General features: G+C 39.6%; 1 protein-coding gene across 32 annotated transcripts in view; it reads left to right on the top strand.

The window, feature by feature from the left end:
• ITGBL1 (integrin subunit beta like 1) overlaps window positions 1-20,378 on the top strand; it is a 292,671-nt gene that overhangs the window by 20,628 nt on the left and 251,665 nt on the right. The gene's annotated exons all lie outside the window — the stretch shown is intronic.

Genomic DNA, 20,378 nt, shown 5'->3' with positions numbered 1-20,378 from the left:
GTCATTTTCTGCTGTGCAGAACAGTTAGACAAAACTAGTTATTTTTCTAAACAAAACGACTTGGACATTTAATTAAACCTTTTCTTCTCCAAAAGACAAGTTACAGACTGTTTTTTTGTTTTTTGTTTTTTGTTTTTTTTGCTTTCTTAGTCAAATTTTTAAGAAAGAAAGAAAGAAAAATTTGTTTTTAAGAATGAAAGAAAGAAAATATTTGATATGTTAGCTATGTACTGGATAGACTTCTTTCAATTGCTTGCTTGGATAGATTTGAGCCCTAAAATTAGTGCTGCATTAGTAATACAAAAGAATAATGGGAAAATATCTATTTATATTTGAGTACTTTGCTGGAAAATATTTTCATATGTATGAATTCATTCACTTCTCTTATAACTTGTAAGAGGTAGTCAAAATTATTATTCTCCATCTATCATACTGAGTAACCTGAGAAGAAATCTATCCCCCAAATCAACAGGCAGCTTCTCTTCAAGCATAATAAAGTTGTCCTAAAACCACATATTTAGGGAAAATATTTTCATGAATTTGGAGTCTTGAAATGAAAACATAATTTTCAGGGACCTCATTTTTACATTTAAAATATATCTTGATTTTTTTCTTGGAGAAGCAGATTTTTGACTCTCTGTCTTATGTCAGAGATAGTGGGCATAAAAGCTCAAATACTGGGCAGAAGAAAGAACACCTCATTCATTTAGCATCAAAAGAAGTCCCAGTAGCAGAAATCACTGGGACTGAAATTACTTGTCATACCAACAAAGAGCATTTCTCTTAGCTGTAACTGAAATTCTTAGAGTGATTGCATTTAGCACCAAGTATTATCCAAATAAGAAGGATTCTCTGGAGCCAGCAGTGGGAGAAACTCTTTTACAACCTTTGGTTTTCCTTTTCTATAAAAGTGAAAGAAAACATAGGTAGGAGAGTTGAATATATATTTGTTATTTTCATTGACATTAACTAGTGTTGTTTTGTGTATTACATTATTTTGGCTATTATGAACAAATCACATTAGAGATTTTTTATGCTTTTATAAAATTAAAGTGTTCATAATATGAAATCCAGAAATTCAAATACATGTAATTTTTAATATAGAGAGAGCCTTTTTTAGAACAAAGAGATGTGAACTGACAGAAATGCACAGGGAGAGAAGAAAATTGTGTATAGAAAACTGAACAATTTTGATTAGATCATCATGAGGGTTTCCTTTGTGCCTTGAAGGTGGGTATGTCAACCTTTGGGTCATGATATGAGGCTTCTGGGGACATCCTGCATATGTCACTCATCAATCTGCCTGGCGTTCCTGCATGTCTATATCTCAAGTATCCATGCTTATATGCCAAATGAAGAATTTTAAGACTTATGAGTGGCAATACACTGATCTGTAATTAATAAAGCCTTTGTTGAATTTAATAATCTTTCCTGGGCTTCCCTGGTGGCACAGTGGTTAAGAATCCACCTGCCAATGCAGGAGACATGGGTTCGAACCCTGGTCCGGGAAGATCCCACATGCCACGGAGCAACTAAGCCCAGGCGCCACAACTACTGAGCCCTCGCGCCACCATTACAGAAGCCCACATGCCTAGAGCTCACGCTCCGCAACAAGAGAAGCCACCGCAATGGGAAGCCCGTGCACTGCAACGAAGAGTAGTCCCCACTCGCTGCAACTAGAGAAAGCCTGCATGCAGCAAAGAAGACCCAATGCAGCCAAAAATAAAATAAATAAATTTATATTAAAAAAAAATCTTTCCTTTGGGAGAGCTAAGTGAGAAGGTTTGGATAGGATGGAAATGCAGAGGCAGGCTGCTCAGGAAAGTGCCTGGGAATTAGAATTAAAAAACAAAACAAACTGTTCTTTCTTCACTATTGTCACTTACTGTGTGACCTTGTGCAAGTCACTTAACTTCTCTGAGCCTCAGTTTAATTACATTTAACAAGCATTTATTAAACATCTCCAAAACGATGTCTAGAGGAGGACAGGGCATCAGGAGCTGTGCTCTGCCCTCTCTACTCTGCGAGGTGGGTAGGCAGGAGGGCACTGAGGAGCTGAGGGCAATAATTCTCTCAGCCACAGCATTTAACATAAATATTTGAATATAGTGGCTCTTCAGTGAAATTAATGGATTGATGTGATTGTGAGTATCTGATATTTAGATTTAATTGGGAGGTAATTTTGTTTCATTTTTAAGTGTAGCCATATTAAATTAATTACATGGAAAATTATATTGGCATCTTGAGGATTTTTATGAAGAGGCAAGAAAGTTAAAAAGAAAAAAATGTATCTAGAAACTAATATTCAATGAAGGAATCCATATCAATTGCACAAAAAGGAATTCCCTAAATATAGATGTAATGTTCTATGAGTCAAAGGGGGAGTGTTCCTTTCCACTGTACTTAAATATACCAAATCTGTCATTTTATGGCACCTTCCAACTGATCTTTGGATAAATGCATGTTCCAAATGCCATAAAATACAGTGATTCAATGAAAACCAAACTATTGATCCATGTTACCATGCGAGGAAATAGGTTCAGTGGTTGTCTGTTTCCATGTGCATGTTCAGTAAGCCATTTATCTACATTTTTGTTAAATTACTCTCTTTAATTTTCACACTTATTCTACCTTAGAAGAATATTTTATGTAGCACAATGTGTTTGGTTTTTTGATAAACTATTTTGGGAACTTCTTTTATCTCCTGAGAACTTCAAAAAAGCATTGGAATCAGTCCACGTATTTGGTATTATTCAGATTTCTGTTTTTCAGATTTTTAAACAATGGAATTCAATTTACTTAAGAAGAGAATGCAAACAGTTTTAAATTGTGTGAACTGTCAATACAACCATTGGTTGGCCAGTCAACCATTGTAAGCTTGTTACAGTACTGTTATGTATGTAGTTCGTTAATTTAATGCAGAATATATTTCCTGTTTCTAATGAAGAACTTTAGGTCCTTTAGGGACTAATTTTAACATGAAACTTGATTGATTTTGAAATTCAAAATACAGTTTTATTGGAAGTCCATATGAGTATAAATATTTTTGACAAAAATATGTGTGTAATTATTATTTCTAATGATTTGGAAGTTGGTATAAATTAGTCACTGTCTTTAAGTGTTGAAACTGAAAATGGACTGCTTTTTCATATATAAAAAGCCAAAGACTTTCATACAAGTATAAAATTAGAGATACATATCATTTTGTTGTATGTGTCACTGTTCAATCACCAGCTATTTACTGAGCAACTACTATGGGGTAACACCCTGCATCAGTAGCTGTAGGGGTTATAAAGATTAAAATACATGATTATTTTCCTTGAGAAATCTGATAGTAGGTTTAAAACATAGTATAATTATATTATACTATATTATATAAGTATTACAAAGTGGCATGTAAAGAGCTGTTTGGAAGATGAGTAAGGTATATTAACTAGTGTATCTGAGGGGATCAGCATTCTAGCCAGAGGGAGAACATGAGCAGAATTTGAAGCTAGGACATCGTGGATACCAGTTTTGCTTCTTTAAGTCAGTGGGGTCTTTCAGAAGGGTTCTCAGAGAGAAGCCTGCAGAGATAAGTGGGAGCCTTTCAAAGCCAAAAATATGACTGGATGGCCCTGGGCAAGTAACGGTGAGCAGAGAATTGGCTTTGCACATAGAAATTTCAGGGACACTGCTCTTAGGATGAATGGAAAGGGGAAAGTGGAAAATGGAGGGAACATTGAGAAAGCTATTCTAATAGCTATTCTAATAGCTATTCTAATAGCCAACGGTGAAAACTAATCATGTTCTGAAGTCTGCTGATGACCATGGAAAGAAAGGGAAAGAATGACGCTAGGTACATTGTTATATGATGGAGTTGATAGAATTGAGGGTGGGGCTGGGTGGTGGAGCTAGACTTACCTGTTGAATGTAATCTGTTATGGTCATACTGGTTTTCAAATAAGCCCAAATCTTGCAACCTCCCACCCCAGCCCCCATTCCAGAGACATCTGGGTCTCTTCATAATTTGGAATTAAAGGGCTAATTCCTGCCTGCCTAGAGAACCCTGCCCTGCTTTGGTGTTAAGCACTGGTTCTTCATTCCTGGTTAAATACTTCAAATACCTTCTACCTGGGAGAGTGGAAGGGGCTATGTTGGGGCCATAAATAGGAAATTGGGAAGGCAATATTTTTGAGGTCAAAAGAATGAGGAGCAATTGTTCACAGAACAGCCACATCTGAAGGTGGCCAGTGGTGGCCAAAGGACACAGCAACCCCCAAAGGCTGCCAGTTTATCACCTAATGAATTTGTCTTAGGAACCAGAAGACTCTGAACAGTTACGCTCTTGAGCTCAACTCATTTTCTCTAAAACATCACCTCCAGAGAAGTTTCTAGTTATTGAAATACGTATTTTTATTTGTGGGTGTCTAGGACACTTTCACTCTTTAGATACAGGTGACCATTTCATTAGGGTTGTGAAAGATGAATGAGAAATAAAATGATAGGTTGTATGTTAAACAAATACTAGTTGCAAATCTTGTTATTTTTACTATATCCAAAGTAAAATGAGATCTCTCTGTCTTGTTCATTATATTCCTTATGTAAAAATAGCTTCCATTTGGGACTTCCCTGGCGGTCCAGTCATTAAGACTCCACGCTTCCAGTGCAGGGGGCGTGGGTTCGATCCCTGGTCGGGAACTAAGATCCCACATGTCACACGGCACAACCAAAACAAAAAGATAGCTTCCATTTAAGTTCATCAAAAATAATATTCCAAATGAAAATATCAGAAACTTCCTATTATAAGAAAAAGAAATCTAAGTATTAAATAGTTTTCATGCGTACCTCCAATATTTGATTACAAGATGTGATGAAATTTAATTGTAGCACAATATGAAGTAGGAATAAACCCTAAATATACTATTTAGGGTTTAAATTTAGGGTTTAAAGTTATTTTGTATAATAATTTCCTTATGACTTTCCTTCATATACTTTTCAGCATATAAATACTTAAATGAGATGGAATAATTCAGGCTTATATGGGGGGGCAAATGTATTTCAGATACTCATGGGTTTATCAGGTAGGACAATTTTCTTGGGTCCAAGTAATAGAAAACCCAACTCAAACATGCTTAAGAAAAAAAAAAAAAGACAATTTACTGGCCTACTTAATTGAAATATTTAACATAATGGTTCCCAAGGTGTGGTTCAACTGGGGACTTGTTAGCAATATAGATTTTGAGGGCTCACCCCAGATTTACTGAATCCAAAACGCTGACTGTGGGCTCAGCCATCTGCTTAAACAAGTTCACCATGTTGTTCTGATACATGGTAGGATTTGAGAACCACTGGTCTAAGATTAAATCTGTCTTCAGGTGCAACGCAATTTAGTGCTCAAAGGATATTACCAGGATCTAAATGTGGGCTCTGCTACCCCAGGACAGCCCCATTTCCAGGCTTCACATGGTAGATAGCCAGTGACAGCTGGAGATACCTGTCATCACAGCACGTTGTCCAGTGGACAAGAGAAATGATTTTACCTCCACAGAACCTTTAATACCAGATGGAAACTTGGATCTACACAAAGGAATGAAGAGAACTAGAAATGGTAACCGTATGGGTCAATATATACGATATATTTTTCTTTTATTGACGTCTCTTTAAAAGAGATGGAGGGAGAAGAGTATGACTGCAATAAGGACAAAAAGATGAGGTACTGGAGAAAAACAGGAGGTTAGGTGACTGGGGATATGAAGTTTTTGAGGAGTCAGGGGAAATGGTAAGTAGTACAGATCGGCAACATGGGTTTCATATTTTAGAAGTCTAGACCCCTTACAGCTTTAAAACTTTATAAGCTATTTAAATGTCATGTTTAATATTGTAAAATAATGATAATTTTTTTTTTGCTTTACAAAAGAAGATTTTATTTTATTTTTTTTACATCTTTATTGGAGTATAATTGCTTTACAGTGGTGTGTTAGTTTCTGCTTTATAACAAAGTGAATCAGTTATACATACACATATGTTCCCATATCTCTTCCCTCTTGCATCTCCCTCCCTCCCACCCTCCCTATCCCACCCCTCCAGGCGGTCACAAAGCACCGAGCTGATCTTCCTGCGCTACGCGGCTGCTTCCGACTAGCTATCTACCTTACGTTTGGTAGTGTATATATGCCCATGCCTCTCTCTCTCGCTTTGTCACAGCTTACCCTTCCCCCTCCCCGTATCCTCAAGTCCATTCTCTAGTAGGTCTGTGCCTTTATTCCTGTCTTACCCCTAGGTTCTTCATGACATTTATTTTTTCTTAAGTTCCATATATATGTGTTAGCATACGGTATTTGTCTTTCTCTTTCTGACTTACTTCATTCTGTATGACAGACTCTAGGTCCATCCACCTCATTACAAATAGCTCAATTTCGTTTCTTTTTATGGCTAAGTAATATTCCATTGTATATATGTGCCACATCTTCTTTATCCATTCATCCGATGATGGACACTGGGGTTGTTTCCATCTCTGGGCTATTGTAAATAGAGATGCAATGAACATTTTGGTACATGACTCTTTTTGAATTATGGTTTTCTCAGGGTATATGCCCAGTAGTGGGATTGCTGAGTCATATGGTAGTTCTTTTTTTAGATTTTAAAAGAACCTCCATACTGTTCTCCACAGTGGTTGTATCAATTTACATTCCCACCAACAGTGCAAGAGTGTTCCCTTTTCTCCACACCCTCTCCAGCATTTATTGTTTCTAGATTTTTTGATGATGGCCATTTTGACTGGTGTGAGATGATATCTCATTGTAGTTTTGATTTGCATTTCTCTAATGATTAATGAAGTTGAGCATTCATTCATGTGTTTGGTGGCAGTCTGTATATCTTCTTTGGAGAAATGTCTATTTAGGTCTTCTGCCCATTTTTGGATTGGGTTGTTTGTTTTTTTGTTATTGAGCTGCATGAGCTGCTTATAAATTTTGGAGATTAATCCTTTGTCAGTTGCTTCATGTGGAAATATTTTCTCCTATTCTGAGGGTTGTTTTTTTGTCTTGTTTATGGTTTCCTTTGCTGTGCAAAAGCTTTGAAGTTTCATTAGGTCGAATTTGTTTTTGTTTTTATTTCCATTTCTCTAGGAGGTGGGTCAAAAAGGATCTTGCTGTGATTTATGTCATAGAGTGTTCTGCCTATGTTTTCCTCTAAGAGTTTGATAGTTTCTGGCCTTACATTTAGGTCTTTAATCCATTTTGAGCTTATTTTTGTGTATGGTGTTAGGGAGTGATCTAAGCTCATACTTTTACATGTAGTTGTCCAGTTTTCCCAGCACCACTTATTAAAGAGGCTGTCCTTTCTCCACTGTACATTCCTGCCTCCTTCATCAAAGATAAGGTGACTATATGTGCGTGGGTTTATCTCTGGGCTTTCTATCCTGTTCCATTGATTTATCTTTCTGTTTTTGTGCCAGTACCATACTGTCTTGATTACTGTAGCTTTGAAGTCAGGGAGCCTGATTCCTCCAGCTCCGTTTTTCATTCTCAAGATTGCTTTGGCTATTCGGGGTCTTTAGTGTTTCCATACAAATTGTGAAATTTTTTGTTCTAGTTCTGTGAAAAATGCCAGTGGTAGTTTGATAGGGATTGCATTGAATCTATAGATTGCTTTGGGTAGTAGAGTCATTTTCACAATGTTGATTCTTCCAATCCAAGAACATGGTATATCTCTCCATCTATTTGTATCATCTTTAATTTCTTTCATCAGTGTCTTATAATTTTCTGCATACAGGTCTTTTGTCTCCTAGGTAGGTTTATTCCTAGGTAAATGGGAGTGTTTTCTTGATTTCACTTTCAGATTTTTCATCATTAGTGTATAGGAATGCCACAGATTTCTGTGCATTAATTTTGTATCCTGCTACTTTACCCAATTCATTGATTAGCTCTAGTAGTTTTCTGGTAGCATCTTTAGGATTCTCTATGTATAGTATCATGTCATCTGCAAACAGTGACAGCTTTACTTCTTCTTTTCCGATTTGGATTCCTTTTATTCTCTGATTGCTGTGGCTAAAACTTCCAAAACTATGTTGAATAATAGCAGTGAGAGTGGGCAACCTGTTCTTTTTCCTGATCTTAGTGGAAGTGCTTTCAGTTTTTCACCATTGAGGATGATGTTGGCTGTGGGTTTGTCATATATGGCCTTTATTATGTTGAGGAAAGTTCCCTCTATGCCTACTTTCTGCAGGGTTTTTATCATAAGTGGGTGTTGAATTTTGTCAAAAGCTTTCTCTGCATCTATTGAGATGATCATATGCTTTTTCTCCTTCAATTTGTTAATATGGTTTATCACATTGATTGATTTGCGTATATTAAAGAATCCTTGCATTCCTGGGATAAACCCGACTTGATCATGGTGTATGATCCTTTTAATGTGCTTTTGGATTCTGTTTGCTAGTATTTTGTTGAGGATTTTTGTATCTATTTTCATCAGTGATATTGGCCTGTAGTTTTCTTTCTTTGTGACATCCTTGTTTGGTTTTGGTATCAGGGTGATGGTGGCCTCGTAGAATGAGTTTGGGAGTGTCCTCCCTCTGCTATAGTTTGGAAGAGTTTGAGAAGGATAGGTGTTAATTCTTCTCTAAATGTTTGATAGAATTGGCCTGTGAAGCCATCTGGTCCTGGGCTTTTTTTTGTTGGAAGATTTTTAATCAGTTTCAATTTCAGTGCTTGTGATCGGTCTGTTCATATTTTCTATTTCTTCCTGATTCAGTCTTGGCAGGTTGTGCATTTCTAAGAATTTGTCCATTTCTTCCAGGCTGTCCATTTTATTGGCATATAGTTGCTCGTAGTAATCTCTCTTGATCTTGTGTATTTCTGCAGTGTCAGTTGTTACTTCTCCTTTTTCATTTCTAACTCTATTGATTTGAGTCTTCTCCCTTTTTTTCTTGATGAGTCTGGCTAAGCGTTTATCAATTTTATCTTCTCAAAGAACCAGCTTTTAGTTTTATTGATATTTGCTACCGTTTCCTTCATTTCTTTTTCATTTATTTCTGATCTGATTCTTATGATTTCTTTCCTTCTGCTAACTTTGGGTTTTTTTTGTTCTTCTTTCTCTAATTGCTTTAGGTGTAAGGTTAGGTTGTTTATTCAAATAGTTTCCTGTTTCTTAAGGTAGGATTGTATTGCTATAAACTTCCCTTTTAGAACTGCTTTTGCTGCATCCCATAGGTATTGGGTCGTCGTGTCTCCATTGTTATTTGTTTCTAGGTAGTTTTTGATTTCCTCTTTGATTTCTTCAGTGATCTCTTGGTTATTAAGTAGTGTATTGTTTAGCCTCCATGTGTTTGTATTTTTTACAGATCTTTTCTGGTAATTGGTATCTAGTCTCATAGTGTTGTGGTCGGAAAAGATACTTGAAACAATTTCAATTTTCTTAAATTTACCAAGGCTTGACTTGTGACCCAAGGTATGATCTATCCTGGAGAATGTTCCATGAGCACTTGAGGAAAATGTGTATTCTGTTGTTTTTGGATGGAATGTCCTATAAATATCAATTAAGTCCATCTTGTTTAATGTATCATTTAGAGCTTGTGTTTCCTTATTTATTTTCATTTTGGATGATCTGTCCATTGGTGAAAGTGGGGTGTTAAAGTCCCCTACTATGATTGTGTTACTGTCGATTTCCCCTTTTATGGCTGTTAGTATTTGCCTTATGTATTGAGGTGCTCCTATGTTTGGTGCATAAATATTTACAATTGTTATATCTTCTTCTTGGATCGATCCCTTGATCATTATGTAGTGTCCTTCTTTGTCTCTTCTAATAGTCTTTATTTTAAAGTCCATTTTGTCTGATATGAGAATTGCTACTCCAACTTTCTTTTGGTTTCCATTTGCATGAAATATCTTTTTCCATCCCCTCACTTGCAGTCTGTATGTGTCTCTAGGTCTGAAGTGGGCCTCTTGCAGACAGCAAATATATGGGTCTTGTTTTTGGATCCATTCAGCCAATCTGTGTCTTTTGGTTATAGCATTTAGTCCATTTACATTTAAGGTAATTATCGATATGTATGTTCCTATTCGCATTTTCTTAATTGTTTTGGGTTCGTTATTGTAGGTCTTTTCCTTCTCTTGTGTTTCTTGCCTAGAGAAGTTCCTTTAGCAGTTGTGGTAGAGCTGGTTTGGTGGTGCTGAACTCTCTCAGCTTTTGCTTGTCTGTAAAGGTTTTAATTTCTCCATCAAATCTGAATGATATCCTTGCTGGGTAGAGTAATCCTGGTTGCAGATTCTTCTCCTTCATCAGTTTAAATATGTCCTGCCAGTCCCTTCTGGCTTGCAGAGTTTCTGCTGAAAGATCAGCTGTTAACCTTATGGGGATTCCCTTGTGTGTTATTCGTTGTTTTTTCCTTGCTGCTTTTAATATGTTTTCTTTGTATTTAATTTTTGACAGTTTGATTAATATGTGTCTTGGCGTATTTCTCCTTGGATTTATTCTGTGTGGGACTCTCTGTGCTTTCTGGACTTGACTAACTATTTCCTTTCCCATATTAGGGAAGTTTTCAACTGTCATCTCTTCAAATATTTTCTCAGTCCCTTTCTTTTTCTTTTCTTCTTCTGGAACCCCTATAATTCGAATGTTGGTGCGTTTAATGTTGTCCCAGAGGTCTCTGAGACTGTCCTCAGTTCTTTTCATTCTTTTTTCTTTATTCTGCTCTGCAGTAGTTATTTCCACTATTTTACCTTCCAGGTCACTTATCCATTCTTCTGCCTCAGTTATTCTGCTATTGATCCCATGTAGAGTATTTTTAATTTCATTTATTGTGTTGTTCATCGTTGTTTGTTTCATCTTTGTTCTTTTATGTCCTTTTTAAATGTTTCTTGCATTTTGTCCATTGTATTTCCAAGATTTTGGATCATATTTACTATCATTATTCTGAATTCTTTTTCAGGTAGACTGCCTATTTCCTCTTCATTTGTTAGGTCAGGTGGGTTTTTATCTTGCTCCTTCATCTGCTGTGTGTTTTTCTGTCTTCTCATTTTGCTTATCTTACTGTGTTTGGGGTCTCCTTTTTGCAGGCTGAAGGTTCGTAGTTCCCGTTGTTTGTGGTGTCTGTCTCCAGGGGCTAAGGTTGGTTCAGTGGGTTGTGTAGGCTTCCTGGTGGAGGGGACTAGTGCCTGTGTTCTGGTGGATGAGGCTGGATCTTGTCTTTCTGGTGGGCAGGTCCACGTCTGTTGGTGTGTTTTGGGGTGTCTGTGGACTTATTATGATTTTAGGCAGCCTCTCTGCTAATGGGTGGGGTTGTGTTCCTGTCTTGCTAGTAGTTTGGCATAGGATGTCCAGTTCTGTAGCTTGCTGGTCATAGAGTGAATCTGGGTGCTGGTGTTGAGATGGAGATCTCTTGGAGATTTTCGCCGTTTGATATTATGTGGAGCTGGGAGGTCTCTTGTGGACCAGTGTCCTGAAGTTGGCTCTCCCACGTCAGAGGCACAGCAGTGACTCCTGGCTGCAGCACCAAGAGCCTTTTATCCACATGGCTGAGAATAAAAGGGAGAAAAAGTAGAAAGAAAGAATTAGTAGAAGTAGAAAGAAAGAAAGGAGGGAGGGTGGGAAGAGGGAAGAAAGGAAAAAAAGAAAGAAGATAAAGTACAATAAAATAAAGTAAGATAAAATATGATAAAGTCATTAAAATAAAAAAATAATTATTAAGAAAAAAAAGAATAAACAAACAAAAAAGGACGGATAGAACCCTAGGACAAATGGTGGAAGCAAAGCTATACAGAGAAAATCTCACACAGAAGCATACACATACACACTCACAAAAAGAGGAAAAGGGGAAAAAAATCATAAATCTTGCTCGCAAAGTCCACGTCCTCAATTTGGGATGATTCGTTGTCTATTCATGTATTCCACCGATGCAGAGTACATCAAGTTGATTGTGGAGCTTTAATCCGCTGCTTCTGAGGCTGCTGGGAGAGATTTCCCTTTCTCTTCTTCGTTCGCACAGCTCCCGGGGCTCAGCTTTGGATTTGGCCCCGCCTCTTCGTGTAGGTCGCTGGAGGGTGTCTGTCCTTCGCTCAGACAGGACGGGGTTAAAGGAGCCGCTGATTCGGGGGCTCTGGCTCACTCAGGCCGGGGGGGGGAGGGAGGGGCACGGAGTGCGGGGCGGGCCTGCGGCGGCAGAGGCCGGCGTGACGTCGCGCCGGCATGACGTCGTGCCGGCATGACGTTGCACCAGCCTGAGGCGCACCGTGCGTTCTCCCGGGGGAGTTGTCCCTGGATCTCGGGACCCTGGCAGTGGCGGGCTGCACAGGCTCCCCGGAAGGGGGGTGTGGATAGTGACCAGTGCTCGCACACAGGCTTCTTGGTGGCGGCAGCAGCAGCAGCCTTAGCGTCTCATGCCCGTCTCTGGGGTCCGCGCTATTAGCCGCGGCTCGCGCCCGTCTCTGGAGCTCCTTCAAGCAGCGCTCTTAATCCCCTCTCCTCGCGCACCAGGAAACAAAGAGGGAAGAAAAAGTCTCTTGCCTCTTCGGCAGGTCCAGACTTTTTCCCGGACGCCCTCCCGGTTAGCCGTGGCGCACTAACCCCCTGCAGGCTGTGTTCACGCCGCTAACCCCAGTCTTCTCCCGGCGCTCCGACCGAAGCCCGAGCCTCAGCTCCCAGCCCCGCCCGCCCCGGCCGGGGAGCAGACAAGCCTCTCGGTCTGGTAAGTGCTGGTCGCCACTGATCCTCTGTGTGGGAATCTCTCCGCTTTGCCCTCCCCACCTCTGTTGCTGTGCTGTCCTCTGCGGCTCCGAAGCTTCCCCCCTCCGCCACCCTCAGTCTCCGCCCGCAAAGGGGCTTCCTAGTGTGTGGAAACGTTTCCTCCTTCACGGCTCCCTCCCACTGGTGCTGGTACCGTCCCTATTCTTTTGTCTCTTTTTATTCTTTTTTCTTTTGCTGTGCCCAGGTACGTAGGGGGTTTCTTGCCTTTTGGGAGGTCTGAGGTCTTCTGCCAGCGTTCAGTAGGTGTTCTGTAGGAGTTGTTCCACCTGTAGATGTATTTCTGGTGTGTCTGTGGGGAGGAAGGTGATCTCCGCGTCTTACTCTTCCGCCATCTTCCCGGAAGCCAAGCTCTAATGATAATTTTAGTCATTCTTGCTATTGCTGTTCTCAATGGCTACATTACTATTCATTTATTCAGTTGATGCATGTTTAGCACTGTAAGGGGTATAAACACACATCCAGTATTCCATACTTTACTTAGGTTAGTGTTACACACAAAAAAATGGCTATACTGTAGCTTTCAAGTGTCAGCTTTTTTTTTTTAATGCTTTCGAAATTGCGTCAACCAAATGGGGAAAGAGATCTAAAACTACGTGAAGAGCTACTAAAATACATTCTTAGAGGCAATATTTTACAATAAAATTTTCTTTATAATATTTCTTCATAAACCTTGAACTTGTTTTGTGGCTTCTAGGTACTCCCATTAATTTATTGACCTATCTTGTTTTTTGTTTCTATATCTTTCTTAGGTAAAAATAAATCCCAGATTTAGCATATTACTCAAGCACATCAGATTTCACAAGAGAAATGTGTAGTTATAGCTCCAAGGCAGGTGTTATGATCCTGTCTGATTGCTCAAGCTAATTTCGAGCCATGTCAGGGCAGTTGCTGGGAGACGTTTGAGGAGCGCAGGAAATTATATGGAGCCTGTAGATAACAGCATGTCCTGTACTGTGGCCTAAAATAATACCAAACCTGCCCCATTACCAACGCTCTGGCTGAAAGAAAGGCCTGGACTGGAGGTTTACCTCAACATCACTGAAAAAACAAAATTAGGATGCTTTAAAAATATGGTTGTAATTGTTGAAAAGTTGACAGTGAAAATATGGATAAAATTCGCAATTATAATTGTATTGGCAAAAATTTATTTTAAAACATATTTGATGTATAATTAAATTACTTTGGTGTGTTTTCCCAGCTTGGGTTATCGTAAGAATTAGCTGTGATGTCTTCCTGTCATCGGCTTCCTAAGCCCCTCTTCTAGAGAAGTACATTTCATAGATGTGTGTCTTTCATTAGTGTTCCAAGTAATTGTCAAGATCAGACTTATTGGCAAAGCAATGGCCTAAAGTAAGGAATTCGTTTACTTTTCAAGGAAATGAATGTGGGGAGCTCATAGAAATATATCCAATCTCAGCTTATAAAATGTATTTCCTTACAGATTATTCAGGTCAGAAAGAAGGGTTAACCCTCCCTAACTCCACTGTGCCTAGGAAGATAGATGGAAAGTTAGCCAGGTGCATGTTCAGTGTGTAGTTGTCACAGAAGGAGGGCTGCATACAGCTGTGCAGAAAGGTTGGGGCCTAGGAGGTGGTGATGATAGAAATCCTGGGGTTCAGGGGGGGGGATCATCACAGTGGGCCTTCACTGTGATGGGAGAGGGGACACAGAGGAGGAAATTGGGGCCCCAGTAAGTGGAGATATTGATATTTCCCAAAGGATGTCTGGATGACACCAGCCATGCCTTTCAAACCAAGGAGCCAGCCCTTGCATTGGCATTCGGGGGGAGAGTGTGATTCCAGAAGAGGCCAGAGTCACGAGAGCAGTGGCTTTTCGAATTAGAAGGCATGCTCTTTTCAGAGCAATCTTCTCATTCTTCGTTGTCATGTTAAAGGGAGTATGGTTTTTAGCTTGACATACACATTGAACTGACTCTATATCCTGACTGAAAAGAGTGGATTGCATTTCAGAGTTCATTCCTTTACTTTTAAGTAGGGTAAGGACATACGGCTGCTTAGTTTTCCTGTGTCGATTGTAAAAGTGGGATGCCTTCAGGAATGGTCATGGGGGGAGATTCCAGGTCACAGACTTTGGAACCAGGAAGACTTGAGCTGACTCTTAACTTTACCTTGTGAGAGCTGTGTCAGGATGTAAAAGCTACTAAACCTGCCTGACAACTACCCTCGCCTATAAACTGAAGAATAGGACAACTTAATAGAAAGTGCTATTTACTCAGTATATACTGTGTGCCCAGGCACTGTGCTAGGTATCCTATATATTATTCATGGAATTCTCAGTACAACATTCTGAGATCAGAGAGAACACAATAGCAATAACTATTAATCTCTGTTACAGGATGTTTTGGGGGTGGTAATCAATGAGATTAGAGACGTTCAACAAACAAAACTCACGTTCCAAAGTAGGGATCAAATTCTACTTCTTTTGAGATATAAACTGTATACAGCTTTGCAATGATAGGTGTTTTTTTTTCCAACTCGCATCCATTAAATTTTTTTTTTTTTTGGCCGTGTTTTGTCATCATTGCTGCGCGCTGGCTTTCTCTAGTTGTGTCGAGCGGGGGCTACTCTTCCTCGCGGTGCGTGGGCTTCTCATTGCGGTGGCTTCTGTTGTGGAGCACGGGCTCTAGGCGTGTGGGATTCAGTAGTTGTGGCGCGTGGGCTCAGTAGCTGTGGCTCGTGGGCTCTAGAGCACAGGCTCAGTAGTTGTGGTGCACGGGCTTTCTTGCTCTGTGGCATGCGGGATCTTCCCAGACCAGGGCTTGAACCCATGTCCCCTGCATTGACAGGCAGATTCTTAAACACTGCGCCACCAGGGAAGCCCCCATCCATTAAATTTTTATGGAACGCTTACTGTTTCTCTGTTAGCATGTGGCGTATAGGAGGTGCTCAATGTGTTTTAGTTTCCCTTCAATACTTTGGCAGATGGCTTGGAAAGACCAGATGATGTAGTTGAATATATATGGGCTTCAGGGTTAAAAATATTGGATAGATAGAATCTTGTCTGTCTTGGATTGGCTGTGCAACACCGAACGGGTTATTTCACCTCTTCTGAGTCTGTTTCATAGGAAGAATGAGAATCATCTCTCTTGTGAAGCTTAAATGAAATAATGTAAAGTGACCTATCACAGGGATTGACAAAAATTGGATCATATTTAAATGAAAAATGTCACACTTGAATGACCATTTGGAGAATAATTCTTTGTAAATGCAAGCCTACATCGTCAGATCTGCAGCAGAAAGATTCGTTTTCTGAAAAGCGTGAGTGGAAATAGTGAGTGGAAATAATGTTAGAGTAGCATTTGGTAAGATTCCTTCTGAAGGAAGAGAGTAAACTTTTGTTTTATTTTGTTTCACACTAGAGGAAAAAGCCTAAATGTACTGCTAGAGATGAGGTCACTGACATCAAAGGACACCAAAATACTGATGCACATGGATAAAATAGTATTCAGTTTGTCTGACTCACTGGTGAAAAAATAGAAACCATTGAGAGGTGGACTAAAGGTCTTGGTGTGAGAATTGCTAGCTTTTAGAACAAGTGAAAAACAAAATGTTTTCATTTTAGACTTTGTTTGAAGAGCTTACTTGCAATGATGGAAACATTCAATAAGGGTTAACAGACTTCCTGATGGGCTGCAAGTTTGTGTCCCCCACTCCCCTACCCCCGCTGCCCCGTCCCCCAATTCATATGTTGAAACTCCAGCCTCTGTTATGATGGTGTTAGGGAGTGGGACCTTTGGGAGGTGATAAGGTTTAGATGAGGTCAGGAGAGTAGATCCCGCATGGTGAGATTAGTGCCCTTATAAGAAGAGGAAGAGACACCAGAGCTCTTTCCTTCTTCGCCATGTGAGGATGCAGTGAGAAGGCAGCTGTTTGCAAGCCAGAAGGAGGGCCCTCCCCAAGAACCAAGCACGCCAGCACCTTGATCTAGGACTCCCCGACCTCCAGAACTGTGAGAAATATCAACGTCTGTTGTCTGAGCCACCCGGTCTATGGTATTTGTTATAGTAGCCTGAGCTAAGACACACTTAATGGGCAGCTATTACACACAGAGTTCTCGTAAGCAAAAAAGAATTGTCCAACCCTGAAGCCAACACTGATTAAAATAGTACTACTATAAGCAGAGGTGTGAGTAATTGACTTGTTCATGTACTGTGTGAGAAACCATTAATTCTGCTTGGGATTATCATGTGGGAGGTGGTGCCTCTGAGCTGGGTCTTGAAGAATGAAAGGGATTTGTATCCTTGGGGTGTGATAACTTCAGAGGGGTGAGAAATTACAAATGAGTACAGAGAAGAGGCTAGACTGACTACAAATCAACGTATTGACAAAATAGGCCACGCTCAACAAGCGTGGGTAAAGTCAAACGCAGTAGCTCTGGCTCTGTTTACCTTCTCGCTTCAGATTTTAGTGACAGATTTGCAGAGAAAGAGAGCAGAGTTTCTCGGTCATTAGAGAAATCATCACTGAATAACATGATTTTCTGTCGATGAGCTGGGAATCCCTTGGTATTCCCAGCACCAGCGTTGCCCCAAAGCCAAAGACATTTCCTGACGTTTAGTAAAGACTTCTCAAATTTCTTCTTCATATTGACTCCATTGTTAATAACTGGTATACTAGTGTATTGCATATGTGAGATCTTTCTGTTTCTGGGTAAACCATTTGGCTGGAAATTCTATAAAATGATTTTTTGAAGGTTCTAATGACTTTTCTGCTCTATCATTTGTAAGTGCTTATATACCTCCAATTTATAATTAGGTAAACCACTGTGAGTTAAATGTGTTTGAATTTTGTCGTTAAGGAAGCTCTGTCTGTTTCTCTGTCTCTGATGAAAGATTGTGAATAAAGTTCATGGGTCTCCTTTGCAGACGTTTTCTCCTCTTCCAGGTCAACAGATGGAGGAGCTGATTAGGGCCACGCTGTCCTTCTGACCATCCTTTTAGATCATCTTACCTTCCCTGTCTCGGCCACAGTTTACCTTATAAAGCTGATAGCTTCCAAATTAACCCACTTTTTGGCTTTCTCATCAAGGGAAAGTTTATGTAAACAGGTACAAGCTGTGACATTGAATTTGGATTGTTAACATTGCAAGATATTTTTTAAGGTTAGACAAATGGTAGCAGAGGGTCCATGTCTCCAAATGAATTCTGGCAACTTTCCTTCCATCATCCATGGCCACTTTCTTCTGCCACGCATTCCTTTGATGATTTTAAATATTTCACTTGGTTTAAGCTGAATTCTAAGATGGCAAATTCTGAGTCCCCTGGATGAACGTTTCCCTACAGGAAAATCTGGAGTGTAAGTAGCACCCTCTTTGTCAAGTTCAACTGCTTCAAATATGTGGCTGTATTTGTGGTCATGCTTGACCCTTATTCAGTTAGGAGGTGATTTTGCTATTTTGGAAGAAGAGAGAAATGGAATAAATGGGGTTGCATTTAGAGTCCAGATTTGACTCAATGGAGCTGACACACTTTATTGCAGTTTTTAGGGCCTCTTTGTAATTTACAGTGGATACTAATTTCCTGTTCAGGTTTCCTGAGGCCACTTCTGTTAGTCAGAAAGGAGGCTAGGGCTGGCAGTGTTACCAGGAATTTCCTGATAGGGGTTGTCAGAATTCCCCCTACGGATCAGATCTGCTTCCTCTGCCTTCTTTTCTCTGGTCCCTCTTTTCTTTGTCTTTCTTTCACCAGAATTCCTTAGAGCTTGAAAGGATGAGCTTTTCCTTTACTTCCCCTTCGGTGTTCCTGGGAAGTCCATTTAGTAAAACACCAGGATTTAAGTCAGCAGTCCCAGCGGGTGATAGGTTAAAATGTAGCCACCAAAGGAATTTAGAAAATCTCTTCTAAGATCCTGACTTTCAAGTGTATTGTCTTGCTATACAATCCTCTTTTGAGTTTCAGAAGCCGAATATTAATTCTTTCATTCTCTCTGCATTGCTTTTCTAATAATCCTGAACCCTTTCACCCTCCAAATTTAAATGGAGATGCTTCAAGCTGCCTAGGGTATAAATGCATTTAACAGTATTAAACAATCTCTCTATGAAGGCATTTTCTGGGAGTAAATCCCAAGGTTTCTGGGATTGCTAAGCACATAGTAGATGCACAAATAAGTAAATATCAAAAAATAAATAGGTGAATGGGTGTCACGGAGATGGAAATGACAGGTTTTGTTGAATGAGCAGATTTCAGGTCATGCTAAGCATTTTCAAAATTTTGCTCATAGGAGTTTCTGTTTAGAGTTAAGAAAGCCTCCAGTAGTTCATAAATAAAGGGCTATTTGAATTCTCTAACTTCCTTCCCTAGCAAAAACAGCACTCTTTGCTTTTTGATCTTTTATCCTCTCTCCCAGTGATTTGATGAAAGATGATGACCCTAATGAAGGCTGGGCAAACTTTAAGAAGACAGCATGTTTCAATTACTTTTTGGAAAAAAAAATTGCAGCTATTTCACATTAAATCATTTTAATATGCCTCATGTCCTGTACTCTTTCTTATGATGCTCAGTGTTGCAGTAAACTGTGTCCTGAGAGTCTTTGACTGAAACGTACATTCTGCGTTCTCTTACTTGGACCGGAGTGGCTCTGGTCTGCGGGTGGGAAATGACACCTGCACCCAGGACAGGCTTCAGCCACACGACTGTTCTCCTGAGTGGTATGTGAGCTGGGTCTTCATCACCTGTTCATCCTGCCAATGTATTTTCCACATCTGTCCTCCCAGTCACCCAAAGATTTATTTTACATGCCTGATGGCAAAATGTCCTTGCACCTGGGGGACTGAAGCCCAGGGAACAGCAATCTCATCTTCTTTCTTTGACACGTCTATTAGCTTCATCTGTCTTGAGGACAACCCTGGCTAAGAGCCTATCTGATTTTTCTTCTTTGGGGACCTTTCAGAGTTTTAAGGTTATAGAGAAATTGGCTTTGTGCAAAGCATGTTGCCATCTGTTGCTGGTTTCTAACCTCAGATCCATTTAAGAGATGTGCCAGGTTAGATTCATACAGACGTTTTAACTAATGATATTTCCTTGTTCTTAACCCGAGAGCACATATTTAGGTTTGTCCTATCAGTATCATTTATCTAAATATCCCACTACTCAGCCATTTTGGGGGGAACATAGTGTTTATCTGCCATCAATTGTGACAAGACATAATATGCGGTGTGTGTGTATTGGGTAGTCATGAAATAATAATGCGTACAAATGGAGAGCCAAGAAGCAAGCAGGGGGTTTGGAGATTCCTGTTTTGTTTTGTTTTAATCGAGAAAATTGAAACCCAGAGAGCTTATGTGGCTTCCTCTCAAAGTCTCAAGATGAGCTCATGTTTCAGGTGAAATTTGCCTTCAAGTTTTAAATAGACGATAGCAATGAACTTTGGGTGACTGTTTACTTATTCCTCAGATTTTGTTTGACTCCTTGATTAATAAGTGGCAGTTTTTAAAAGTTATGAGTATAATTTTTCTAGTAAAAATTTGAAAGGGGCTAAAAATTATAACACTTCAATCAGAATATATAACTATACAACTCTCTCTATATATGTATATATGTATGTATACACACACACACCCCTATATATATACTCACCTCTATACAGATAAATATAATATATTCTATGTTATGTTTTATGTTATTATATTACATATGC

Source organism: Pseudorca crassidens, chromosome 18 (genome assembly GCF_039906515.1).
Source record: "Pseudorca crassidens isolate mPseCra1 chromosome 18, mPseCra1.hap1, whole genome shotgun sequence".
In the NCBI taxonomy this organism is placed as follows: domain Eukaryota; kingdom Metazoa; phylum Chordata; class Mammalia; order Artiodactyla; family Delphinidae; genus Pseudorca; species Pseudorca crassidens.
This window is presented reverse-complemented; position numbering and strand designations above follow the sequence as displayed.